The 18,479-nt window shown below is 42.7% G+C and overlaps 1 long non-coding RNA gene across 1 annotated transcript in view; it reads left to right on the top strand.

Annotated features, from left to right (window-relative positions):
• The window catches only part of LOC104667945, an 87,559-nt gene extending 75,398 nt beyond the window's left edge, over positions 1 to 12,161 (top strand). The window contains exon 3 of the long non-coding RNA XR_748740.2: positions 9,969 to 12,161. This is a non-coding gene — a long non-coding RNA (uncharacterized LOC104667945). The remainder of the gene's footprint in view (positions 1 to 9,968) is intronic.
• Positions 12,162 to 18,479: the final 6,318 nt, after the last annotated feature.

Genomic DNA, 18,479 nt, shown 5'->3' with positions numbered 1-18,479 from the left:
AAGAAAAGAAAGAAAAAAGAAAAGAAAAGAAAAGGAGTCCCTAAAGGCATTTCTGGAGTCCGCTGAGGAAGGAGGTTCCAGACAGCTGCTTTGAAGTTTATCCAGTGCCTATAGATTTTTAAGTCAAGGGACAAAAGGGACTGGGGGCACAATAACACCTGCCCTGACAGGTTCAGGATGCTTTTAACTAGCATATGTGTTTGCCCTGCCATTTGGGAGCTAAAACAAGTCGGGCAATGGACCCAGCCTCATGCCCTCACTGACCATCCAACAGTAAAGATGAGCACCTGGCACCCTGCATGGGGATATGCAGCTGACAGATACGGGGGAGGGGCGGGGAGTGCGCCTCCTCACTGCCCTTGGGAGAGATCTGGGAGAGAGAGGAGAAGCAAATGATCTCTCTTGACCCTCCGGTCAGATAGCATCTTTCCATCCTCTGGCCTCCCCTACTACCATCTAAAGTGTCATCAGGTGGAAGGCAGAGCAGATGTCCTCTGCCCTTCCAGGAGGTAGCACTCAGCTCAGTCTGACAAAGAACTCCCTTGCCGTCAGTGCTACACACAGGATAGGCTGCTTCTCGAAGCCAGGTCCCTGTCCCAGCCTGAAGGACCATGTCTGCAATGTGATAGAGGAAAAATCTTGACTTGGAGGAGTCTTGAACCCGATGATCTACCTTTCTAATAACAGGGAGCTGGCTCTATGACCAACACCAACTGGCCTGCCCCAGCAATGGACGTGGGTACATCATACTCCACTCCAACCTCTGGACTTCAAAGCCTGGCATTCTTTGTCCCCTGGCAGTGGGACAGTCTATAATTTATCATGCAAACTTAGACACTTTTTTTTTTTTTTGAGACAGAGTCTTGCTTTGTCACCCAGACTGGAGCTCAGTGGCGCCATCTCTGCTGTCACTGCAACCTCTGTTTCCCAGGTCCAAGTGATTCTCTTGCCTCAGTGTCTGGAGTAGCTGGGACTACAGGTGCACCCCACCACACTTAGCTAATTTTTGTATTTTTAGTAGAGACGAGGTTTTACCATGTTGGCCAGGCTGGTCTCGAACTCCTGACTTCAAGTGATCTGCCCACCTCGGCCTCCCAAAGTGCTGGGATTACAGGCATAAGCCACTGCACCCGGCCTTAGGACACTTTCTCAAGTGAAAGAGGACAGTAAAAATAATAATAGCAGTGGTACAACAGGGCAGATGAGGAGGTATAGTCACCATGACTAGAGTGCACTCTCAGCAAAAGTGCCCAAACTTATGGTGGAATCTATAACTCTAAACCACAACATTTATTTTATTCATATTTTTATTTTTAGAGACAGGGTCTTGTTCTGCTGCCTTGGCTGTAGTGCAGTGGTACGATCACAGCTCACTGTAACCTTGAACTCTGAGCTCAAGAGATCCTCCTGCCTAGCCTCTTGAGTAGCTGAGACTACAGGCCTTAGCCACCATGCTGGCTAATTTTTGGTAGAGATGGGAGTCTCTCTCCATGTTGTCCAGGCTAGTCTTGAAGTGGACTCAAGCAATCCTCCCACCTCAGCTTTCCAAAATGTTGAGATTGCAGGCATGAGCCACCGTGCTTGGCCTAAACCACATTTATTAATGTGCTAAAAATCTGTCTGGTGCCATTAAAGACTGAAGCCTTTCAATGAATATTGCAATAAATATAGCAAGGCACTATCACATAAAAACCTGTGGGCTGGGAATTCTGGTAGATAGGAACACTTAATGGGGGTGGTGGAATTATAGAAAAACGGATGTCCTCTGGTTTGAAGAGAAGGAGAGAAATACTGAGAAAGTGAGAGTGGTAAGGGATGAATCAAAATTGTATTTCATTTTTTTTCTTTGACATGGAGTTTTGTTCTTGTTGCCCAGGCTGCAGTGCAATGGCATGATCTTGGCTCACTGCAACCTCTGCCTCCTGGGTTCAGGCATGCACCACCACACCCAGCTAATTATGTATTTTTAGTAGAGACGGGGTTTCACCATGTTGGTCAGGCTGGTCTTGAACTCCCGACCTCAGGTGATCCGCCTGCCTCGGCCTCCGAAAGTGCTGGGATTACAGGCGTGAGCCACCACCACACCCGGCCTCAGAATTGTATTTCTACAGATACTTTTAATCATCCTTAAAATAACACTAAGGAAAACTCAACTCTTCATAAATATGATTTATTTTGGGGGGCGATTTGTGGGATGTCTGGAATAGAATTGGGGGAGATAAAGCTCCTGCTGTACTGTCGCCTCACAGCACCATCACCAAGCCACACCTCTATGCTGGCACTGCCTAGATTTACTATGAGCCACACATGTGACTAAGCACATTTCTAAACATCTGACCCTCAGAGTCCTCAGTCTGTAAAGCCAAGCACCCAGAGGCCTTTGCCACCAGCTTTCCGTGTAGCTTGGACCTTCTGCGACCTCACTCTCCTGTTGACCTACGGCAAAACAGCTGACGTCATGCCAAGTCTTGCAGACCTACCAGAGTGATTCATTTAATAATATTTGTAATCTTTGAAAGATGAAGTTGCTCCATAAAAGGGTTAGAAAATAACTGTGACTTTTGTAATGTGTTAACATATGCATACCTAGGAGTCTGTCCTGTCCAAACAACATTATAATCGCCTGCTCTCTTTCTTTCTTTCACTGGCTTCTTATTTTTTTTCCCCCTCTGGGGCTCCTAAAGTCGAACTCACACTGGAATGGTTTGCAAACTCCTGTCTTTCCTGATTGGGTCCATCTGAATGGAGCCGTCACCAATGTCTTCACAAATGGCATTTCCATTAACATTTCTATTTCTGTCCATTCGGGGCACCTAAAGATTTCCCACCAAGATTTACATCAACTATTTTAAGAACGTGCTTTTAAAAAGCCAATGAGTTTGCTAAGTTTAAATCTGACTTTCTCAAGGGATGCTTAAAAGAAATATACAAAGTTTTTTTTAAAAGAACCTTTGTAAGTTCAAAATAACATTCCAAAAGGAGTCACTAGGAAAACATTCAAGGGAAGAGAAAAAAAATTTTTTTTGCATTTGTGGCAGACCTGGCTTCATCCTAATGTTCTATGTTTGTTTTTCGACGCAGAAAAGTCAAATAGCCGTAAGAGTCACGAAATAATTGAAAGAAAAATGGCCTGATGCTTCTCATGTCTAGAATATTTATAGCAGAGGGAGGAGCTAGGCTGTGTATATCCGTTATTCAACAGGCCAGGTAAAGACAGAAGATTGGCCAATGGCAGCTCAAAGACAGAGCCCTGGAGATTCTCTTAAGTCTTACGGAAGCTGCATCAGAGCTATTCCTAAACTGTGTCAACTGGAACTTTCCATTAGGCTGATGACCCCATGATCCCAACGCCACAACATGACTGGAATGCTCAGACAGTTACCAAACAGGAAGATAAGCCATAGGTGATTATTTCCATAAAAATTTAGAGTTGGAGTGATTGTTCCCGTAAGAGTCTATTAATTAGAATTAGATTTTGCTGCTAAACTAAAAAAACTCTCCTAGTAGTGGTCTAATCATAAAAAGAGTCCAGAGGCAGGCAGCCTGTGGCTGGTGTGATGTCTGGTATGGTGACACGAAAGAGTCATCAGGGACCCAGGCTCTAAACTGTATCCTCTGCCAACTTGAGCACGTGGCTTCCATTCTCCAGGTTGCTTCATGGTCCTACATAGCTATTCTATATCAAGGCTGTCTATCGGAATGGCACACTTCAAGTAGGAGGAAAGAGAAAAGGAGGGAAAGTGTGGTCTCCTCTATTTTAAAGAGATTTATAGAAGCCCCACACAACGCTTCCGTTACAGCTCATTGGCCAGAGCTTGGTCACATAGCAATTACCAGCCCAAAAAAGACGGGGAGCTGCTAATTTCCAAAAGTACCCATCAGTCTCTTTCACAAATAGCAACTGTGCTCACTGAGTCTTTTCGTGTCTTTCGGAGGTGCCTGCTTGCCTCAATCCATCACTTCACTCTGGTAAAGCCTTTATGAACATTTGCTCACCATTGGGTGTAAAAAAAATAATCCAGAAGTTTAAAGAGAATGCTGTTTTCCATCAACTATAATAAATGGTAAGTGTTTAAACCTTAAAATGGGCCGGGCACAGTGGCTCACGCCTGTAGTCCCAGCACTTTGGGAAGCCAAGGCGGGTGGATCACCTGAAGTCAGGAGTTCAAGACCAGCCTGACCAATATGGTGAAACCCCATCTGTACTAAAAATACAAAAATTAGCCAGGCATGGTGGTGGGCACCTGTAGTCCCAGCTACTCAGGAGGCTGAGACAGGAGAATTGCTTGAACCCGGGAGGCGGAGGTTGCAGTGAGCAGAGATCATACCACCTTACTCTAGCCTGGGCGACAGAGAGAGAGTCCGTTTAAAACAAAAACAAAAACAAAACAAAGCAAAACAAAAAAACCTTAAAATGGTAGGTAAGAGTATCTTCCTGCACTTTCTCCAGAAATAAATAAGAAAAAACAAGTCCATGTTATAAATCTAATAATGATACATTTTCCTAAATTTACTTTTGCAGGAAAGTAAGAAAACCACTAGTTTTCCAGAGAACCCACGCTCGCTCTGACATGCTTTCAGCATTCATCACCAGAGATCCTAAGGTCTCCATAATTCTATATAGAAGAGTTCAAGGGGTAACAGTCTGGTTGGGAGGGCAGAAGTTAGGGGGAGTTAGAGGCAGTAAAATTCTTCTTGAAGTTGCATTTCTACAGCACGGTGCCCGTAACTTGTCCAAAATCTGTTAATTTCAAGAAACGTCTCCCAAACTTAGTAACTGCCCCTCCCATGAGGAAGCAGCTTTGCCACAAAAGGTAGTCTTGTGCTGGCAGCTTTCCCCGTGATGCTATACGATAAATGTTTATAGAGAAGGTGCCACCAACAGAACTGAGCCTTATTCAGACACTATTCTATAAGAGGGCTGCTTTTTCCTGGCAACATGAAAGATTCCTGGCAGGTTCCAAGATCTTGACTGATAATGTGAAGTGGGTCTTCTGGCTTTAACTATTTCTTTCCATTTTAACACAAAATAAGGAGTTCTTTACACCAAAATATATAATAATCAAAATAAAGGGCTTATTTGAGAATAACTGTGCCTGTTATTTATACACTATGGGAGGAACTATGTACCAGGCACGGAGCTGTTAACTTAAACTTTGATCTACACAAACTACCAGTAACACGGCACTAGTGTTATCTGCCACAACGGCTTCAGTAGGCAGGTTGTTGATTCAGTTAACGGGAAGGTGTTTCCATTCTGGTCTTCTCCGCCTCCTCCTCTTAAGCCTAGAGCCATACAACCTCATGCTTACAAACAGGTTTAGGAACCTCCTGAAATCGTGTGTTATGTGTATTTGTGTGTTTGCTTTGGGAGCAGGACGCTCATGAGAGTCCCAGAGAGGCCTGTGGTTCTTAAAATTGCTGCCGTAACATTCTATATTTCAGCCAATGCAGATCTCCTAAAGAGGAAACCAGAAGGTTGCCTGTTTCCTCCCTATCTGCCAGGGGACAAGGAGAGGAGGCGTCCTGGGTAGACAGAACCCCTTGTCTACCTGGTAAACTCCTGCTTAGACTTATTATCCCAGCACCACATCTGTCTTTTCTGTAAAGCTTTCTCCCTACTTGTCTGTGAATTCTCTGAAGCTCACAGTGACGTTCCAGATATAGACGAATGAACAGACAGAGCCTCTCCTTGTGGTTGCCAGTTTTGCATTATTCACAGATCTACTTCTCTTCTGAATAAGATTAGTCTTTTGCTTAATTTGGGGTAAATATTAATTGCAGCGCCTGAAGTTGTGGGATGTTTATGCTTCAAACTAAACAATCCTAATTCATTGAACTTTGATCCATCTCTTTCTCTTTTGTCTGTGCAGATTCCAGTGCCGCAACTGTATTCAATATGTGGGCCTTGTTCACGTCCTGAGTACAAATGCTGTCTTCTCTTTCATGGGAGCCGTTTCATGCTTCTGACTTTCTGTAGAAGGAAAACAACTTCCATTCTCAGGCTTATCTGAATCTAGCACCACTTTTCACAAGTTGTTTTTGCTTCAAGCTACTTTATGTGGTTCTCTATTAATTTCCTATCTCCACCCTCAACAGTAAGGAGATACTAAAAAACTGTCCATTCGGTTCCCCTTGCAGGATTTTACTGATTTTTAACTTTGCAATGCTGTCTTGCATATTTTAAATCTGCGTATCTCTGAGACGACTCTCCAGAGCTGGTGAATTTTCTCTTCCATGCTGATGGAGCCGGCCATGGGAGAGTGGAGGAGCGGGGGAGGAAAGAGTTACCGTCTCGCGAGCCGTGAGTCTGCCTGCCCACAGCGGCGTTTTGGATGAGACTCATTATTTGTGGAAATGGTGTGTTCCACAGGCAAAAATAACTTTTTAAAAAAAGAACATCTCTGCACTCTCCTGAAGTCATCTCAAAATGAATTCAAGATTTCTCATGAAACGGAGAAAGCTTTCTGATGGCCTGAATGGTTCCTTGTGTACTTGGCCATGCCACGTTAAATCTAATCTAGGTAACATTAGGGTCCAGGAAAAGCTAATAGGGGCTTAATGATGAGGTAATGAGCATAGAGGTCAAGGGTAGGAAACAGGTTTTCTATTTGGAGCCTCATAGCCGTGGGAAAATCTCACTTGAGAACCAGAAAGGAGCAATTGAAATAGAACTTCCTTTACCTGATTTTAAATTAAACACAAAGGGTACCACGTTTTGGATAACAAATTAATATACATATGTCAGCGTCACATGAGGATCTGTTAAGGAAAAAAGAGAAAAAAAAGAAGGAAAGAAAGAAAGGGAGAAGGTAAGTAGGGGAGAGGACAGGTAAAGGAAGAGTTGACAAGATGTCTGAAAAAAAAAAAAAATAACCAGGCCAGGTGCAGTGGCTCACGCCTGTAATCCCAGCACTTTGGGAGGCCGAAGTGGGCAGATCCCCTGAGGTTGGGAGTTTGAGACTAGCCTGACCAACATGGAGAAACCCCGTCTCTACTAAAAATACAAAATTAGCCAGGCATGGTGGCACATGCCTGTAATCCCAGTTACTCGGGAGGCTGAGGCAGGAGAATCGCTTGAACCCGGGAGACGGAGGTTGCGGGGAGCTGAGATCGCGCTACTGCACTCCAGCCTGGGCAACAAGAGCAAAACTCCATCTCAAAAAGAAAAAAAGAAAAGAAAAGAAAAAAAAACACTTTCTGTTTAAGTGCTTTACACTTATTAACTCTTTTACATTATGAAAATTCACAAAGCCCGTATTATTGCCTTCTCTGAAGAAGTAAAGCACAGAGAGGTTAAGTAACTTATCCAAGGTCAACACAGCAAGTATGTAGAGAAACTGGAATTCAGACTGAAGCAGTCAGGCTTCAGAGTCTGTGTCCTTAAAGACAATGTGATGGCAGTTGTGACTGAGGGACTGGGATAGCCAACCTCTCCTGTCCACAGAACCCCTGTTCCAAATCCCATTTAGAGTCCTCAGATCCCCACTGCTCAAATCCGTTCTCTGTACTTTCTACGCCTCTCCTCATGCCAGTAAGCTCTTACTGAAACATTTCTGAATGCCCAGCTTGGCTGGTCACCCCTCCTCCAGGTATAACCCCTGCCTAAATCCCCTGACCTATGAGATCTCAAGTCCTGTCCCTATTGGGTCTGACGCCCTTGATGACACGGTCTCCAATGGCCAAGCCAAAGTGTTGTTTTCCCGCTGACCATGGCACCTGCAAGAGCACCTCTGGCCTGTTTCTCACCAATTCATCTCATTTTCGTTCCAAGCTGATGGAGTCCCATGTAGAATGAAGCAAGATGAACATGTCTGAGCCTCAATGTCAGCATCCAGGGGTTCGACAGACATCTACTATGAGAGAACATGCAGAAAGTCACATGTAATTGAGGCACTTATCAGAGGACACGTGTGGTGGAGTTGGAGGCTAATGGTGAATGAATTCAGACACTCCTGGTCTCATCTCTGTTGAAAACTAGAAGTCTTCACTAAGCCAAGAAACTCCCTGGGGCTTAAGTTCTAGCCTTAGTAGAATGACCTTTGCAGATGGAAATAACAGCACACAACTCTTGAATTGACGCATAAATAGTTCCAACCCTGAATATTCTCCTTGATAAAACCACATGATATTGGAAATTTTTATTTTGTAAACAATACACTCCGAGCAGATTTCCCGCCATAGGAGTTCTAACCTAATGACAAGATTTGCCCCTAGTTCAGAGAAGGGGACAGCAGGGAAAGCCCTGGACTTGAGGTTTGTTGCATTAGGAGGTGTAGTGGATACAAGGCTGTAACTCCCAGAGCCAACCAGCTTCTGGGGGTGTTGGGGGCTTCCAGCTCTCAGCTAAATCCTATTCAGAGATTTGCTCTCAGCTAATGGGAATCACCCAAGCTTACATCTTCTTCCTAGGCGCAAATCTATCCAATAACTGGTTCTGGGGATGGGAGAAAAACAAGGCCTGATCTCATCTCCTTAAGGCAGGACAACTCTGAAGGATTATCCCAGATCCAGAGTTCCCTAGGATTCAAGGTCAGAAGAACTAGGGTGAGGCAAGTGAAGAACTTGACTGAGATGTGAAATTTAAGGGAGAACCAAAAAATCTCAATAAACAACACAAATATTTAAATCAATACTTTAAAAGCTTAATGCAAAAAGTTTATAATAAAGTATTACAATTTGTGTGTGTGTGTGTGTGTGTAAGACAGAGTCTCACTCTGTCGCCAGGCTGGAGTGCAATGGTGTGATCTCCGCTCATTGCAACCTCCGATTCCCTGGTTCAAGCGATTCTCCTGCCTCAGCCTCCTGAGTAGCTGGGATTACAGGCACGTACCACCATGCCCAGCTATTTTTTGTATTTTTAGTAAAGACGGGGTTTCACCATGTTGGCCAAGATGGTCTCGATCTCCTGACCTCGTGATCTGCCCACCTCGGCTTCTCAAAGTGCTGGGATTACAGGCGTGAGCCACCATGCCCAGCCCAAAATATTTTATAGGGCTGTGGGCATGGTGGCTTTCTCCCGCAATCCCAGCATCTTTGGAGACCAAGGAAGGAACATGGCTTGAGAACAGGTGTTTGAAACCAGCCTGGACAACATAGTGAGACTCCATCACTACAAATGAAAAAAATCAAATCAAATCAAAAATTGGCTGGGCGTGGTGGAGTGTGCCTGTAGTTCCAGCTACTCAGGAAGCCAAAGTTGGAGCATGGCTTGAGCCCAGGAGTTCTAGGCTGCAGTGAGCTGTGATCTCATCATTGCACTCCAGCCTGAGCAACAGAGTGAGATCCTGTCTCTTAAAAAATATAATCATAAATTTTTAAAAAATGTTGTAAAGGCAAACCCTGACAGGGTGGAGATTAGGGCGGGGCGAGTGAGGTCAGCCATGTAAATACAGGGTTGGATTTTGCCTTTTATTTGAAATTTTGGTTCTTTGATCATCATGAATTTTTTTACATTAGTTTAAATGTTTGCATACTGCATTAAAATATGTATCTTGATTACTGAGTTTTCTGGCACCCCTGACATTTTGCCCTGAGGCGAGCACCTAACATGTCTTACTCTGCTTGAATCTGCTGAGACCTCGATGGGAAACACATCACAGTTTAACTTCTCTTTATGCTCTATCCTGCTTTCCTCACTCCTTTGTAGGAATTATTTCCGAGCCATTACCCAGAAAGCCTCCTACCCTGAAACCCAACATTGGCAGAGTCGGTTTTCTAGAGGCCCCCGCCGAAGACAGGGAGATGACTTGGTAGTTTAGAAAGTTTATGTTTTAGACAAAGCTAAATGCAGTTTCTGAATCTCAGTTTTCCTCTATTGTCAAATGAGAAAAGCAATTCCTCTCTCTCATTTAATCCTGGAGCGCTAAGAAGAGTCACTGAGCTATCCCAGGCAAAGAACTCCATTTAGTGGTTTGTAGCAAATAACAGGTGTTCAGGAAATTGTATTATCCCTTCCTGTGTTTCAGTTTTGCCTTTCCTAGAGCACCTAAACAGGCTGAAGTGAAAAGCACCATGACCTGTCACTACAAGACAAGAAGCCTCGGGAGAAGGACGGAGATCCCCTTTCATTGGTTTTGCTGAGTTTCCCAAGCTCCATCCTCCTACAGTTAAATCAACACTCTTTATCCTTAGGCTGCTGATAATCTCACTAAGGGCTTCCTGGTAAGATCTGTAATGTGTGAGGTCTTCCTTCTTAGTTGTTTGCAAACATCAGTGATTAGGGACAATTAGGGACTGGTGTGCCTGTCATTCTTCTCCTTTCAGCTGAGGAGGAAATCCTCATGCACCGTTATCAGGAATGAGACATTATCTGCCAGCTGCAGTCTCAGGAATCCACGGGTTGGTTCAGTCGCAACTCCAATCTCACTAGCTTTATCTGTGTTCCCCAAATGCCTTAGACTATTTGCTTCCCACTGATAGGGAAACCTGGCATCTCATTTTCTCAATGTCCAGACAAAGATTCTTACATAGCAAGAAACTAAGATAGGTGTTACGGAACGTTGAGGGAACCAGAAAAGCCAAATAGAGGACCCCCTTCGTGGGGCTTCCAACATGACAATAGACAAAAGAGAAGAAACGTACATGTAAGAGACAAGCAAAACCCAGCACCATCACTTATGAAGGATGTCCTCATCACCCCTCCTTTGCTGCCTGTCAAAACCCGTGAGGGCTCATATGACACCTTAACTATTAATTAATCTTCATCCCTCCTACACCAGCACCTCGCCTCACCCAGGTCAGAAGCCATCTCTTTATATTTCTATAGCTTAAAATGCTATTTTTGGTTCTAGATGCTTTACCTCTAGATTCAGATGCCTACATCCATATTGTTGTATATTTTTTCCTTTCTATCTTTTCCACAATGTTTTTTGTTTTAACTTTTAAGTTTAGGGGTACAAGTGCAGGTTTGTTCCATAGGTAAACATGTGTCATGGGGGTTTGTTGTACAGATTATTTCATCGCCCAGGTATTAAGTCTAGTACCCATTAGTTACCTCTTTCTTCTCCCACCCTCCACCTTCCAAAAGGCCCCAGTATGTGTTGTACCCCTCTATGTGTCCATGTGTTCTCATCATTTAGCTCCCACTTATAAGTGAGAACATGCGGTATCTGGTTTTCTGTCCCTGCATTAGTTTGCAAAGGATGATGGGCTCCAGCTTCATCCATCTCCCTGCAAAGGACATGTTCTTGTCCTTTTTTATGGCTGCATAGTATTCCATGCTGTATATGTACCAAATTTGCTTTGTCCAGTCTACCATCAATGGGCATGTAGGTTGATTCAATTTCTTTGCTATTGTGAATAGCGCTGCAATGAACATACATGTGTAGGTGTCTTTATCATAGAATTATTTATATTCCTTTGGGCATATACCCAGTAATGGGATTGCTGGGTCGAATGGCATTTCTGTCTGTAGGTATCTGAGGGATCGCCACACTGTCTTCCACAGTGGCTGAACTAATTTACACTCCCACCAACAGTGTCTTAAGTGTTCCTTTTTCTCCAGAACCTCACCAGTGCCTGTTATTTTTTGACTTTTTAATAATAGCCATTCTGACTGGCGTTAGATGGTATCTTACTGTGGTTTTGATTTGCATTTCTCTAATGACCAGTGATGCTGAGCTTTTTCTCGTGATTTCAGCCACATGTATGTCTTCTTTTGAAAAGTGTTCATGTCCTTTGCCCACTTCTTTATGTGGTTGTTTCTTTTCTTTTCTTGTAAATATATTTAAGTTCATTATAGATGCTGGATATTAGACCTTTGTCAGATGCATAGTTTGCAAAATTTTTCTCCTGTTCTGTAGGATGTCTGTTTACTCTGTTGATAGTTTCTTTTGCTATTCTGCAATGTTTTGTGCAAGAAAAGTGTTTAACAAATGCTTGTAAATGAATGCCTGCACCAAGAAAGTCCAATAGCTATGAATAAAGAAAGAAAGGACAAGTTCCAGGGGAGGTGATTTTTTTTTTCATTTTCATTTTTTTAGACAGCTTTTGAAGGAATGGAGTAGCAGGTTCTTCTGTAGCAGGAGTTACAAATTGGACCTCTAAGGGCCTCATTCAGCCTATCCACATGGTTGCAGCACTGACAGAGTATTTTGAAATTTTCAACTCTGAATACTTGTAGATAACATATGCATTCCACACTAAGCTGCATTTCCATCACCTCATGCTGCTCTCAGCATCTATGGCACATGCCTGACTCACAGGCCGTTTGAATTTGAGTTCTGGCTCTGCAGCCTGCTGTCTATAGCACTTCCCTCTCCAGAGTGAGTTCTCCCTGTCCAAAGCACGTTGAGGATTATGTAAACGTGTGAGTGTTTCTCTAATTTCTCTAGTCTTCTCCTTCTTCTTCTCATCCTCCTGCTCCTTCTCCTCCTCCTGCTCCTTCTTCTTCTCTTCCTCCTCCTTCTTCTCCTTCTCCTCCTCCTCCTCATTCTTCTTCTTCTTCCTACTTCCTTCTTTCTTCTTCTTCAGACAGAGTCTCACTGAGTCACCCAGGCTGCAGTCCAGAGGTGTGATCTCTGCTCACTGTGACTTCCACCTCCGAGGTTCAACTGATTCTCCTGCCTCAGCCTCCCAAGTAGCTGGAATTACAGGTGCCCACCACCACACTCGACTAATTTTTGTATTTTCAGCAGAAACGGGGATTCACTATGTTGGCCAGGCTGGTCTCAAACCCCTGACCTCAGGTGATCCTTCTGCCTCGGCCCTCTAGTCATCTTCTTAAATGTACATTAAGATCTTTTATTTCTAGGCCAATACCAAATCTGGGGAAAAAAACATAGCAGTCGTTGAGGGACAACCAAATAACAAGGCTTTATTCCAATTAATCCTCACAACGACCTTGAAATTCGGCATTTTCATACCCGTTTTACATATGAGTAAACTGAGGCTCGGAAAAGTGAAATAACTTGCCCAAAGCTTCAAGAGCTGGGAAGCTTGGGAAACAGGAATTCAAACATAGATCTGAGTGCTTCCCATACCCTTAATCTTCTCACAATTTGGAATTGCCAGGGAGGCAAGCAGGTGCATAGAACGTTCATTTCCACAGGCAGAATTGCAGGGCGAGATGCGACAAGTGTTTTGTGACACGTGTCCTGAGCAGCACAGGGGTCTGCATGCAAGTAATTTCTGTTTCTCTGCAGCCAGGCAGGCGAGTCATGTGCAGATAATCCAAAAATAGTTTCTAATTTTTCTTGGGATAAATATAAATTTTTGGCAACAGGCACCCCTTTCAACGTGTGTTTTGATTAGAGTTACACAAAAAGGCATTTTTATTCGCTGAGGGTGTGCCAACTAATGGGCAGAAGGGAACTAAGAAGAGTGCCAACTTGATCTCCCTTCTCCCCTCCAATAAAAGGGCTGTGTACGGTCTACAGAGCCGCTGGTGAAAGACTTGGGGTGGAAATAGGGCACCTGGGCTCCGGCTGACTCTCCACCGCTCTCTAATATAAAACCCAACTCAACCCTCCTCTTTTTACTGATGAGGAATTAAGATCGGGTTGTGAGATGTCTTGGCCAAGATCACATGGCGAAGTAGTAGAGAAATGGAATTCAGAATCTAGGCCCCTTAACCTCCTCTTTTTTCAATATAAATTCTCCTTTCTGATTTTAATTTCAGACAACTCCTAAGTCAGTAATGGTCAATAGCTGAGACAAAGAGATGTTTGCATATAATTCAAAGTATGGACCCAATTATGAGAGACAGAAAATGGTAGATGGGCAAATCTGTTCTAAGCCCAGAAGCTGGGCTTCCATGAATACCTGTCTTCTGACAACTCATTAGGAACCTGGAGACAGTGGAGAGGCAATTTGTGCAGAGTAGACGGAGCTGAACCATGGGGGCAGGCCGACCTGTGTGATTGTGGACACATTACTTAAACTCTCTTGGTTTTTTCTCAACTGCAAAATCCAATTACTGTGAGAATTCATGGTGTGCATAGAAGCATCTGGCCTGGAAAAGCCTCAATGCAAATGGATGGTCTTGTTCCTGTGGCTCAATGCAAACGAAATCAGAGAAATCAATAAATTAGTATGGAAGGGAAAATAAGATCTATCCTTCCTGCCCCTCAAACTCAAAACCTATACTCTTCTATCCCACAATCAGATGTAAGAGTGGAAATTGTGACATAGTGGACAGGGAATGTGTGAAAGGAAAGAAGCAGGAAATGAAGCTTGAGTGACCGAGGTTGACCAAAGTTGCCCAGCCAATGCAAAGAGGAGGATCATTCTGCCCAGAACAGACAAACCAATGAGCATCCATGTTTCTACCTTTGAGATGAGACCTGAGAAGGCCAAAAGTTTGCCATTAGCATGTTCTTCAACTGTCATTTATTTGACCTTAGCAGAGATTTAGGAATGATCAGACAAGATTTAGTAACCCCATTTTATAGATAAGGAAATTGAGGCTCAAGGAGGTAAAATAGCTTCTCCAAGTGTACACAGCATGTAATGGTAGAGCTGTCAGAACCTGCTTTACTATAAGGAACCATTCAAATGCCTTGTAACTGCTTTGGGAGAGAAGTTGTATCTCATTCATCTGTGCATCCTTAGTGTCTAGCAGACAACAGGGCTTCGGTAAGCAGTTGCTGGAGGTATTAATCTCTTATGTATTGTGCTACCATGCATGTATTTGAGTAAGTCCAGTGTTATAAGTCATCTTTTTATCTCACAGAGCATATTACCTCAGAAAATCTCTATGATCACAAACCAAGCCAAGGATAAGTTAGCGAGACAAATATTTATTTACCATATTAAAGACATTCTTTCCATACAGATGTTCTTACATAATCACAACTTTATCAACCATTGAAAAATCAGTTGTAAGCCTGGTATCAAACATAATCAAGAGGTCTGCCTGAATTATAATTCTTCATGAAAAATTGAAGTTGCTTCATCCAGTGGCCTTTTTTGCAGAGTGAGATACATTTGACATATTTAGGTGGGAACCTGATAAGGAGTTGAATCAACTGGGGATGTTTTTGGAATTAAAGATGCCAATTTCAGAATTTCATCTGTGAACAGCCCTCAGTCTATGATGTCATAGTTTTCTAAGATAGTATATTTTGGACAAAGGCAGTTCTTTGTGGCCAAAAAAGTTCTTTTGTTCCTTATATGAATTTAACTCTGTCTGTCCGTCATCTTTGAGCCCTTCACCCTTGACTTGTATTTGCACCTATGTGTGATTCTTCACACTGCTCCATTCTCTCACCTGCCTCACTCTCTATGAACCCAAGACTCTGGGAGCAAGTGAGGGAAGACGACAGGGAGAAAGGGATCAGCAGTTCTGCAGCATGAAACAGCTGACCTGGCCCTTGAGCATGGGATCTTTTTTTTTTTTTTTTTGAGACAGAGTCTCCCTCAGTCGCCTAGGCTGGAGTACAGTGGCGCGATCTCGGCTCACTGCAAGCTCTGCCTCCTGGGTTCATGCCATTCTCCTGCTTCAGCTTCCTGAGTAGCTGGGACTACAGGTGCCCGCCACTACACCCGGCTAATTTTTTTGTATTTTTAGTAGAGACGGGGTTTCACCGTGTTCGCCAGGATGGTCTCGATCTCCTGACCTTGTGATCTGCCCGTCTAGGCTTCCCAAAGTGCTGGGATTACAGGCGTGAGCCCCCGCGCCCGGCCAAGCATGGGATCTTTAACCCCATCGCTAAACGTGTAAGTTGATAAATAGGATATAGTTTCATTTCCTGATTCTATGCCATTCTGTAAAGAATTAGAAAAGTCCCTGATTGACATTCTAGTGGGAAAAGGGGGAGGGTGGAAAATGAGAAGATACCAAATCATCAGAATCATTAGAGGGGTATATTAGTTTGCTAGGTTGCCATAATAAAGTATCGCAGACTGGGTGACAAAAAACAAATTTGTTTTCTCATGGTTCTGGAGGCTTCAAATGCAAAATCAAGGCATCACAGGATTGGTATCTCCTGAGGCCTCTCTCCTTGGCTTGCAGATGGTCACCTTTTCACTGTGTCCTCACATCACATGGTCTTTCCTCTGTGTATGTGCAACCCTGGTGACTCTGTATGTCCAAATTCCCTCTTCTTATAAGGACACCAGTCAGGTTGGAGTAGGGACTTAATACAATGACCTTAACAGTTTCATTTAACTTCATTACCTCTTTAAACGCCCTGTCTCCAAATACAGTCATATTCTGATGTACCAGGGGTTAAGACTTCAACATATGAATTTGGAGAGGGGGCACAATGCAGCCCAGAACAGGAAGGAAGCATCAGAAATACCAAAATCAAGCTTCAACTTCAGCACAAATTTTTCTCAAGACATATTTAGACATTGGACACAGGAAAATGGAAAGCTAAGTATGTTTTCTATGAGCAGTCATATGCTGGTAAATGTTTAACAAACATCAGTCAGTGGCGGAGGGGGGAGCCATGATTTGTAGTGTTTGCCAATTTCAGTGGTGTAAATACTCCCACCATCATCTATTTTCAGTTAGCAATGTGGCATCACTGAACACAGACTTGAGAACACAGATTCACAGAGACTGAAGTAGTTGAATCTGACAAACCAGTGGGAGCTGGCTCCAGCATACCTGCTGATAATTAAAATGCAGAGTGATGTCATGGTGCCCTGGCCTGGCTCCCCCTTCCCACAGATGCCTCTAGTGTAAAGTCTCCACCTATTCTCTACAAGATACTGGATCTCTAATCTGGCAAACTAAAGATCTATAAATCGAAACATTTCCCATTTCCCTGCATTTGGACCTGAAATATTTGAGTACCAATACTCAAAATCCTTGATAGAGACCATCTCATCTCTGAATACCGGACAAATCATCTGTTCAAATGATCGTGAAGCAAAGCAGCAGGATGTGAAAATATCCATCAACCCTCAAAAAGGGAACTGATCTGATAAATCAAAGAAAATTACCCCATTTTAATAATAGTTATTAAAATAATCATGGGTAACTTTATTTCTAATACATATTTTCAAAACTCATCAGGAAGATTTTACATTTATAAAAATGGTCCCATAAAGAAAGCAGTCTGACATCAGAAAGTATTTATTAGCAATTTAAAAATGACAGATACCTTTTAAAATGCAGTATATAGCAAATGGATTCTGTCTAAAGCGGAATAATTTAATTACAGTGCAAGTTCAAAAAGTTTCCCTATAACTTGGCATATGAGATAAACACAATCAAGTATTAAGAAGACAAGGAACCCAAGGAGAATGATCCAGAAGATCTAGTAGTTATGTGTAACAAGAATTCCTGAACAATCAAGAGTATTCAAAAGATTAACAGTCAAAGAAATAGAAGAAAATTATTCCTGAACTAATAAACATATGAATCTTCAGTGTAAAGGATTCACCGAGTATTACACAATGAATGAACTGAAACACACATCCAGACATCTTTTGTTTCCCCCCTTTTTTTTTTAAATTCAAGTTTTAGGGAGAAAAGAAATCCCACAAGAGTGCAAATATGTTTAATATTTACCCACAAAAGAACAAAGTCAATTCCACATCAAACTTCTTCTTCACAATACAAACACCAGAAGTCAACTCTACAAATTTTAGGTAAGGAAAAACCATGGCAGAGGGAGATGCTCTCAGACATGCAGAGACTTTCAATCTTCACCAGTACATCAGTCCCTGCAAAATAGACCAGAGAAGGTGCTTGCCCCAAAATAAACAGGTAAGCAAAATCTAAAATGATAATGCAAGATCGAAGAAGGCAAAGTGTAAATAAGAACAGTAATATTTAGACTAGAGTAAAGCTTCATGGTTTTTGTTAAAATGCTTTTGAAACGAAATGCAAATGTAAGGATAATTCTTGCCAAAAATACTCTATAATGGAAAAATAAATTTTTCAAGCCTAATTATTTTCATCTGGATTTAATATTTATGGTCATTTCAACACACTTAAGAGACATCATTAACCAATTCCTTCAAAATTTCACTCATCTCTCACCTCTGTTCCCCATTCTTATTTCTAACACCCCAGTAGAGTCCCTCATTACATTTCAGCTAAATTACAAAGATAATTTCCTGACTTCTCTCCCAGTCTCCAGTTTTACACACTTCAATCCACCCTGCACAGATTAATCTTCTTAGAACACTATTTTTAGTATGTCATTTGTTGGCTCAAAATGTATATACAAGATGAAATTCAAACTTGCCAGCTTGTTATTCAAAGCCCTCTAAGATCTGCCATGATCCTACCTTTATTTACAGGCTTATGCTGTACTACTTCTCAAAATGAACTCTCCATTCCAATACTGTCTACCTTTCCAATAGCCCTGAAACATTTTTTTTTTTTTTTTTTAGAGACTTGAGTGTCACTCTGTCACCAGGCTGGAGTGCAGTGGCACAATCTCGGGTCACTGCAACCCCTGCCTCCCAGGTTCCAGCGATTCTCCTGCCTCAGCCTCCCAAGTAGCTGGGATTACAGGCACGCGCCACCACGCCCAGCTAATTTTTGTATTTTTCATAGAGACAGGGTTTCACCATGT

This window comes from Rhinopithecus roxellana, chromosome 19 (genome assembly GCF_007565055.1).
Source record: "Rhinopithecus roxellana isolate Shanxi Qingling chromosome 19, ASM756505v1, whole genome shotgun sequence".
Classification (NCBI taxonomy): domain Eukaryota; kingdom Metazoa; phylum Chordata; class Mammalia; order Primates; family Cercopithecidae; genus Rhinopithecus; species Rhinopithecus roxellana.
This window is presented reverse-complemented; position numbering and strand designations above follow the sequence as displayed.